At 39.8% G+C, this 7,788-nt stretch overlaps 1 pseudogene; it reads left to right on the top strand.

Annotated features, from left to right (window-relative positions):
• The first annotated feature begins 441 nt into the window (after nt 1-441).
• On the top strand, nt 442-1,465 carry LOC110306420 (proline-rich protein 11 pseudogene; annotated as a pseudogene).
• Nucleotides 1,466-7,788: the final 6,323 nt, after the last annotated feature.

Here is a 7,788-nt window from a genome sequence, read left to right as displayed (position 1 = left end):
GTGACTAGAGAGGCTTTCTGAAGAATGATAGATGAGGTAATGGCAATGAGAGGTAGAGGGGGAGTCCTGGGCTTTCTTCTTCACTGTTTGAACTTGGGCATAATTTTAGTCTAAGAGATGACATAAATGTGTATTTAAAGCTGCAGGGGGAAATATAACTTGCATCAGGACACTTAGGCTGACTTAAGACTCTTGATATGAGATTAAAATGGGATTAATTTATTGAAGGTCATTAGTGTCACCATCCTCTAGAAACTAAAAGCTAGAAGGCCGGGTTGAGAAGGCTTATCATGCTCATCCTTTGGGAAAGAACAAAGATGGGTTAACCATCAGATGGTTGCCTCAGGCTACATTCAAAATGTGTATATTAGGTTTTCTTTATGGTGTGGAAGAGGCTTAGGTCTGAACTTCGTCTAATCCCCAGGCTCTTAGACTAAAATCATGCCCAAGTTCAAACAGTGAAGAAGAAAGCTAAAAGCCAAAACCAAATGAGTGTTAAGAAGAAAGTAGCCCCTTAGGTCCTCCCTACGTTACTGACCCCTCCTCCTTCACCACCCATACTAGAAAGAGTGGTTATTCTCCAAAGCAGAAACTGACTATGATCGTCTTGGAACTTTAGCTTTCCTAACATCAAAGACGCAATAAACCTTTGGACAAATAGAGCATGGTGCATATACAGATGCAGTCAGACCTGTGTAGCCCAGAGTTTAGAAGTATTGAAAGATAGAGTCTACCACAGAGAACTTCACAGTCTAAAACAACAACTGTGTGTTTTGAAAAGTGAATTGTGCAATCTTCAAGAAAACCCAAAGAGCATCTCAGAAAACTCATCTTGTTCAAGTTGTTGCCACACGTGTTGCCTGAGTGATAAACTTATAACTTTGCCTGCCTGTGCTCCAACAACCATACTTCCTCCCACACAGCCAGCCAGTCACCCTCCCACTCCACCGCAGTCTTCTCCTCCTTCCCCCTTCCTCCACCTCCACCACTCTTAGCACCTTTGCTGCTCAGAAAATCTGGTACCACTAAAGCACTTCAGGTTGATCCATTAAAGAAAGATGGACCCATGCATATAACAGTTAAAGATCGGCTCACTGTGAAACTAAAAAAGACACAGAGTATTGACGAAAGAAAGATACTTGTACCATCACCACCAGAGGAACGGACTTCACTAGTTACTGTCTCTGATCTGCAGTGTATTACCCTGAAACCTAACTCCAGGGTGTCAGCAACTCGAATTAAAAATGTCTTAATTACTCCTGGTAAAAGCCAAATCAATCTCCTGAAACTGCTGAGAAAAGTCCAGTTAGAAAGGGGCCTCTTTTAACAATAAAGAAAACATGGAAACAGGAACTGGGCTCACTCCAACCATGACTCAGGCCTTAAGGAGGAAATTACAGCTGGCTCATCCTCAAAGCCCCAATCTCTGCCACTTTCTACAAGCAGCTTTGATGAACAAAACTGAGAACAACTCGAACTGACTTCCTGGTGTGAAACATACAATGACAGACCAACCTCCCAAATGTTAATGTACGAAAATATGTTTATGAGTATAATTCTTCTTAAAGACTCAGAGTGAGTATGTCTGGAGCCTGCCTACACATACTGTGACATAAAGGCATTTAGATATTTTCTGGTGTTCACGATGGTAAGGGGACCAGATGAGAAAATGCAGTCTGCAAACTAATGTTTATTCCTGGAATTACCCAATTTAGGTTAGAGTGACTGTTCAAATTTAATTCCATAGGGGCTGGCAATATGGTTCAAAAGATAAAGACACTTGCCACCAAGCCTAGTGACTCAAGTTCAATGCCCAGGACCCAAATGCAGGGAAGAAAACAACTATGATATATGCCCCTCCAACACACAAAATTAATAAATATGTTAGGAAATGCTAACAGTATAAATAATTTGTTATATAAAGGAAGTTGTTGTAGTAAATATCCAACCCAAATAAGCCTGGGCAATGAAAACACAACTCAATTAATATGAATGCATGCTATATGCCTAGATTGGGCAGATCTACCACTACACTACCATCTTCCCCGTAGAAGAGACCCCTTAGAACTTGCGGCTTCTCCAGGCCAGGTGCTTCTATTCCACTTCCCTTCTTCCTCCTCCTCTGTGATCCTCACTTTCTCTCCTTCTCTTCCAAAACCTTCAGCTCCACCTTCCCTTCTTTCTCTGCCCAGCTCTAGCATTTATTTATAAATTAAGGTGGGAAGCAGGTTTACAGGAAATCATCTGAGTGCTGACTCATTCCTTCTTGGAAACCCCTCACGGGAAAACAGAATTAACATCAATTACAATTGGCCCCAGGGCTATCCACAACAGGAAGTTATGACACTATGAACATAGTCTGAGTCTTTCTTCTTCTTTCTTTCTTCTTTCTTCTTCTTTTTCTTCCTCCTTCTCTTCTTCCTCTTCTTCTTCCTCCTCCTCTTCCCACTGCTTCATCTCTTTGGGGCTGAACCCAGGGCCTCACACATGCTAAGTACATATACCCTGAACTCTACCTTCAGCCTTTAGTCCTTACTATTTTATCTTCTGTCCATGTTCCAGCAGTCAAATACAATCTTCATGATTTCAGCCTCTATTTTCCAGAATGCCTTGCCAAGGATCCTCTGTGGCCTGTGGCAGCTTTATCATGAAGCCTGGTTCCCGCTTTGCTCCTTACCACCCTGTGTATTCGCTGGCAGTCATGTATCTCCCAGTGGATACCATCCTTGCTAGTCTAGAGCTGTCAGACTTAGCAAATAAGAATATAAGGTACTCCATTAAATTTGAATTTCAGATAAACCATAAATAAACTTAAGAATAAATCCGCCCTAATATTTGAGTGTTACAGATAGAACTCAAGGTCATGAATGTGCTAAACTAGTAGAAATATCTCCTTAATATTGAATGAGGTACACTTACATTTAAAAACTATATTTAATTCTTTGCAGGGAGTTCAAGAACATAGTGTTTCTCTCAAATATTCACGGCCCTGGGTTCAAGCACCAGTACTAACACACAAACATACACTTACACATACTCATTCATGTGATGGTTAATATCAGTTATATACTTCATCTTATCTATAATTACCTGGAGGATGGCTTTCCGTCTTGATTGGGTTAATTGAGATGGGATAATCTACCCTTAGGGACAGAGCCCCCTAAGCTGTGGGTGCAATGTGACCCTTTAAGCTCCTGCTCCTTTGATCCCTTCCCTTCCACAATGGATGTGTGGTAGAACTATAAGCCAAAGGAACCCTCCCTTTTCTCAGCTATTTTATCACAGTGACAGCAAAACTAATTGATCACTCATCATACCTATGTATATACATGTCTTATTCTCTGAAATTCACATTTAACTGAGAACCTTATATTTTACCTAGATACCTCATTTGTCTATTCCTGAAAAATTGCAATTTATTTCTGGGATCCCATGGTTTGCTACATGTCTTTGTGACACTGAACACTATGTAGCTTCAGCCAGGATCCCATCCCATATGTTCTAAGGGGAGTAGAAGGGTCATTTCCATTAAAGTGAGTGTCACTCAAGGTGCAGAAATAGCTATCTTTCTTTTTCAGTTCAGAGGAGTATCGGTACTTTGAACATGCTGGGCAAGTGCTTCTTGCAAGTGCACCAAGCCATGCGCCCAGCTCCAGGAACATCTCTGATGCTGTTATTGCACAATGGTAGGAAAGAAATCCTAACATAGAGTTGTATTTCCAGAAATCCCACTATTTCTATTGAATGATATTACTTTGAGATGCAAATCATGGTGTTGGAAAGTCATCAGACTGGAAAGTAGCCCTGGGAACAGATTTTAGCACCTAAGAGGCAGGTCTGTTTATGAGATCCATATGTATGTTTATAATATAGATATATAGAAGAGGTACATCTAAGAACCAGCTAGAAGGTTCTTTCTTTGTTTGTGGTTTGAGACAGGTTTTCATGTATCCTATTCTGTCCAGGAACGATTTAGCCATGGACGGCCTTGAACTTTGCATCTTTATTCCTCCACTTATTACATGGTAAGATTAAGGTAAGCACCAACAAATCCAGCAGAGCTCCTTTGAAAACATGCTAGCTAGTTTGAAATTATGTAGAAATAAGGGATATGATCACTGAAAATAAAGTAAGGGTTTGTAATAGAATGTCATTTGTGGGCAGTTGTAATGTTTACAATAGTAATAAACCACTATTTACTGTACATTTGATCATTCTTATGGCATACAAGGCTCGTTAAAATAAATAAATAAAATAAATAAATTTAAAAATTCTAGGCTGGGTATGGCAGCTTCTGCTAGTAGTCCCAGCTACTTGGAAAACTGAGGTGAGGGAAGCCTGGGCAACTTGGTAAGAACCTGCTTCAAAAAAGTAGAAATCTTAACATGTATAAAGCTAATATTGCTGTTGTATCAGTATTAAGATGCACCCTACTTTAAATTGTTCACTAATTTTTATCATAGAATTTATATGCTTTTTTACTATAAGCACTTACATACTCTGCATGTTGTATGATTTTATTAAACTGTTTATCATAAAAAATAATGTGTATATTAAAACATAAGGCATAAGAACCAGACACACTAGATCATGACTTGAATCCCAGCACATGGTAGGCAGAGGCACTGGATCTCTAGGAAACTGAGGACAGCCTGATCTATATGGAGAGTTTCAGGCCAGTCAGAATAATGTAGTGAGATTGCCTTTAAAAAAAGTGACATGAATGTTCTTGTTCCTATGAGGGGAGAGATTCATAGACTTGAAATAAAAAGTTATGCCAGAGAAAGTACTGATAAAATGTCCTAGAGTCCAGAGACACCGTGATGGCCAGGGAGTGAGAACTATAACAGGAAGGGTAGAGGTTGTATGAGGAAAGTCTTTATTGCTGTGCTGGAACAGCCAGTTTGGGGCTGGGCAGGGATGGGATCAGTTGTACAGGTTAGAATGATTGTTATAGAAAAAGTGCAAGGGTGGGGTCAATTGTGAGCCTATTGGACCAACCCTGGGCAGAGATAGAGAAAGAAGAGATGCCTAGGAAATGCTGATACAGTAGAATCAACAGTAGGCAATTACAAGTGAAGGAGTTGGCAAGGAAACAAGAGGGAATAATCAGAACTTCTAGCGACCAAATAGATAATGATGTTATATACTAGATGAAATTAAAAAACAACAACAACAACAACAACAAAAAAAAAACGAGAAGACTAAATAAAAAAAAAAAAACCACTGAGGAGACTGTTTAATGTGAAGTTATTTGTGAGATGCATCAAACTTCATATTTTTATTCTACCCTCCCTCTTCCTTTTCTTTCTCTTTCCAATTTTTGGCTTTCCTGTTTCCTTCCTTAACCTCAACCTTCCCTAGTTAATGGTTAATCCTTGTTTAAATATTGAGTCAAGCAATATCCCAGTCAGTATGGCCCTCATGATATGGCACTTCACTTCCTCCTCTCGGTGCAGGTTGAATCAGGCAGCATTTAGTGCCACAGCATTTAATACCCTATTCATATTTCCATAGCCACAATTTTTATAATTCATTCATAGGTACATTTCACCTACTGTATTTTAATTTCTTTTCTATCTTTTATACACTTAGTATGTAGCACAATGCTTATTGGCATGTACTAAGCCACAATGATGGTTGAATGCATGTCTTCAGTGGGAGAAGGAAGACCTCTCTCTTAAATAAGGTGAAAGAGTTGGAGGGCGTTGAAGGATGTGTCCATTAGTGACTGGGTGAGAATTTAAACTTATCTATCATTTAAGTTCTATATCTAATGTAAGTCATTTTTCAGGTGAACATGGGTTGAGGAAACTGGTAGAGTATATTTTTTAAGAAGGAGCTATTGTGAGGGGAAAACAGTAGATAAGCAGGGATATTTAAGAATCTTAAGAAGTTTAAAGCTCTCAGTGGTCTGCAATGCAATGGTTATTTACTCCTTAGCTCAATGAACCCAGAAGGACTAAGGAGAAGGCTGATGGTGAGGTTAAGGTCTATAAGTAGATTCATCACATGACAAAGAGTGATGTGTCCTGAGGTCTAGACTAGAATGGCAAAGGTGAAGGGAGCCACAAGGGAAAAAGTATGAGAGAAACTCAAATCAATGATGAAAGGTGAGAGTGGGAGCTGTTGGGGAAGAGAGTAGTGATCCAGAAGAAACCTGAGTGGTGGTGCTAGGGACCACCACTAAGTATGAGAGAAGCTGAGGAATAAGAGAGACAGTGAGCTGCCTGAGTTCCTTTGAGAGAATAGGGTGTGATGTATCACATTCTAGAGTTGTACCTCTTTGTCTGAATGGTAATGAAGCATTGAGTGCAGCCACAGAAGGTCACTCAAAGAACCTGGAGGTTAAAATTGTGGGAACCCAAAGCTGGCTAACTTGGAAACTAAGCTGCACCAGGCAGTTGAAGTTTCCAGTAATTGAGGAAGAGTAGGTAACAGAGTCTATCTAACTCCAAAATGATGAGTGGTATCCAGGGAATGAGTAGTTGGAGAGAAGACAGTATGGTCTTGTCTTTAAAAAAAAAAAAAAAACCTTAAAAGTTAAAAGATAACTGAGATAGATATGAGCAGTTAACACCAAGAATTAGCAAAACTATTTTTAAAAAGCAACTTCCTGCCAACATCAAGGTCTAACTCTTTGTTGTCACAGAATTGTTGATGTCTCCACTGTGTTAAGTCTCCTGAATATTGGAATGTTATATCAGGTTGACCTCCTTGATACATACAATTAACAACATAAGCGTGATAACATCAGCAACGGTCCCTGGCTTCTGTAGTCAGGTCAGCAGCTCATCATCCCTTACCTCCTGCAGAACTGACAATTCTTTAAATCTACAACATCACATGGCTTAAAAAGTAGGTCGCATCATAACTCTTGGCTCAGAAACAATAAGAGGCCTTGGAACAGGAAAGAACTCATGATAAAAATCTTCCACTGAAACTTCTAAGAGTAACGAAGCCAAAAGAAAAATATCTAGCTGTAGTCTTTTTATCTTTAATCCATCCTCACTCAGCCTTTGTTACACTGTCCATGCTCCTGCAGATGTACAATTTCCTCACATTGTTATCATCTAATAACAGAGATTTATAAAAACAATATCTTGTATTATGTAGTATATTCTCAATCATGAAATGCTTCCAGATGGATGTATTCTTTTTATCTTCAAGAGAACTCCACAGTAGTAAGCATTTTTTTTAAATCAATTCAGACTCAGGGTATATTTCACTCCACTAAAGTACCCACCCTCAGGCAAAGGTTGCCTCAACTGGTAGAGCAGCCAAGTCTGGTCCTCGATGTCACCACATTTTTTGTAGTTTCCAATTCTTCTATCAACCAACACTTTAGGCTCTCTCCATGGGATTCAATTTGATACAGTGGACAGCCAATGTAGGCCAAGCAGGGGCCTCCCACCATGCTGAAAATGGAGAATGCCAAATTGACAGGCAAAGGAAAGACCAGTAGGGGAGAGGGGAAGCAAATTGTTGCAACGTGGTTACTATGATAACAGATACACAAAGTATTTCATCACTCCATGGAGGAAGTAATTAACCAATGCTGATAGGCTTAAGCATCGGTTCAGCCTGAAATTGAAGAATAAGTGAATAATAAAAGCAGGACATTCTGAGAGGATGCACCTGGGCAAAAGTAAAGGCACGGGGAAAAGCATGCATCATTATAACCCTCCTCTCTGCTGTGTCTATACCTGCTGGGATGGAGAGACACCTGGCACTCTTTCTTTGCAGACCTCTTACTGTTCCCAGCCCTATCCTGTTTCTAATCTGGTC

The sequence above is a fragment of the Mus caroli genome, unplaced genomic scaffold, assembly GCF_978045245.1.
Source record: "Mus caroli unplaced genomic scaffold, Mus_caroli_1 scaffold_14, whole genome shotgun sequence".
Taxonomy (NCBI): domain Eukaryota; kingdom Metazoa; phylum Chordata; class Mammalia; order Rodentia; family Muridae; genus Mus; species Mus caroli.
The sequence above is the reverse complement of the archived record's forward strand: the minus strand, read 5'-3'. Positions and strand labels throughout refer to the sequence as shown.